The sequence below is a fragment of the Limulus polyphemus genome, unplaced genomic scaffold (genome assembly GCF_000517525.1).
Source record: "Limulus polyphemus unplaced genomic scaffold, Limulus_polyphemus-2.1.2 Scaffold18, whole genome shotgun sequence".
In the NCBI taxonomy this organism is placed as follows: domain Eukaryota; kingdom Metazoa; phylum Arthropoda; class Merostomata; order Xiphosura; family Limulidae; genus Limulus; species Limulus polyphemus.
Window position 1 is genome coordinate 1,246,053 of NW_013665628.1, and position 1,914 is coordinate 1,247,966.

Consider the following 1,914-nt stretch of genomic DNA (forward strand, 5'->3'; position numbering starts at 1 on the left):
CACTGTCCCACTGGGGGGCATCTGGTTTTGAGAGCCGCGGTGGGCAGAGCAAAGATAGCTTAATGTATAACTTCGTGGTAAACAACAAACAAGCAAACAAAAAGTTATATGGACAAAAGGTTAAATTGTTTCCAATTATTCTATTCTACCCTGGTTTTAAGGACTGGACGCGGCCCAGTTGTTAGCGTGTCTGAACTGTGAATACGAGGATTTATGGTTCGAGTCTCCTTGTCACGAAAACTAGCTCCGTTTGGAAAGAACAATTTTAGAATCCATTTTCTAAATACAACATCATGGAAGAACTGAGAATCCCTGTGCCTAATTTCAAGTTTCCGCTAGTAGCAAACAGTAAATATTGTCAGGGATATTAGAATTACATTTCTTTATACACATTGTTAATGTTCCAATGTTTTTAATTGTTTGTTGTAACTCACTTTCTGAAATAAGTTTCCAAGAAGTTCTTGTCTCATGTTTCCTTTACACCCCCATGACGAATGCTTTAGTCGACCTGCCCAAACATTTATCGATCTGATTTGTTTCGAAGATGTGAACGAGCTGAGCAAGCGCATCCTGACGCTAGACTGGTTCCTTCTTCTTCACGGCCACCACTGAGCTCTTCTACAACTTCGAAAATCATGTGACGGTATATGACTTTTTTGAGAGAGCAATGGCTGATCTAAATGTTTACTCTCATATTTCGAAAATTTCAAGGGCCTAACCCAAACATAGTGACTTCTGATCTTTAAGTCGATACCAGGAGAGATGAAGTCCAAATAGGGTACGTACACAATTTTCATCTAAACGATCTTGTTATTAGGACAATAAAGATCTTGAGAAATCAGGTTGACAAAGTCTGTGTGTTGAGAAAGTAAAATGAAAAGTCAAAACGGATTTTAATTTAGATAGTTCCTCTTCCTACTAGTATTGTTTGCTCATACTCAAGAAAAAAATAACATATAAGCTTTGAAAACGTGTACTACTGATATCAACTTTAAATTATTATATATTCTTTTGTATGTGGTAAATAGTTATCTGTTTCAATGGTGTTAGTCAGAAGAGAAGATAGTTTGAAGTCATTTCAATAAAAATAATTTTTCGAATGCTCCTTCTTGGGTGCTTCAGTGAAACAACGCGCATAAAGGCATTACAATATTTTATAAAGTTAGCTCCGATACATAAAAATAATTATTTTATCTTTTTTAAACATTAAACATGAATATACATATATATATATATATATATTGTATAAGAATTTGTTGTAACATAAGAGTATAAAATGAAAGTTCAAGTACTTGACAATCAAAGATTTACAATGAATCCCTAACTTCGCACGGTTACCAGCAAATTCCTATACAGACTCGCTTATTAATAAAAAGTTGGTTGTCCCAAAAATATCCGAGCTCTTGTCTTAGTTATGGATAGCAAAATTATGTTCTTTTGATCGTATTTGATCATACTTTACTTAAATAACAGTTTACTTACATAACGTAGTATGCAGGTCTTATGTTAAATATGCAGAAACTGTAAAGTTTACAAGGATGGAACAAGTTTGGTTTTGTTTGTAATTAAGCACAAAGCTACACAATGGGCTATCCGTGGTCTGCCCACCACGGGTATCGAAACCCGGTTTCTAGCGTTGCAAGTCCGCAGACATACCGCTGTACCACTGGGGGGGGGGGCATCGAGAACAGCATAAACATACTTGAAATAGTATTTTCTTTTTTCTCTTACACCCAACCTTCGAATATGCCTGGCTTTCTAGCCATTAGCATTTTAGTTCACATTAAGTTATAAAATCTATGCTATTATTCTGCTTGTTTGTATGTACGACCGTTACGCTTTCTGACCGAGAACCTGTTAGCATAATCATGCGTAGTTAGAATGTTTCCTCAAGAAAAACCGCGCATGCGCATT

At 35.8% G+C, this 1,914-nt stretch overlaps 1 protein-coding gene across 1 annotated transcript in view; it reads left to right on the top strand.

Moving 5' to 3' along the window:
* The first annotated feature begins 545 nt into the window (after nucleotides 1-545).
* Nucleotides 546-1,914, top strand: part of LOC111085402 (probable G-protein coupled receptor CG31760) — a 102,429-nt gene continuing 101,060 nt past the window's right edge. Inside the window, exon 1 of the mRNA XM_022383790.1 lies at nucleotides 546-778. The gene's annotated coding sequence lies outside the window, so the exon portion shown is untranslated. The remainder of the gene's footprint in view (nucleotides 779-1,914) is intronic.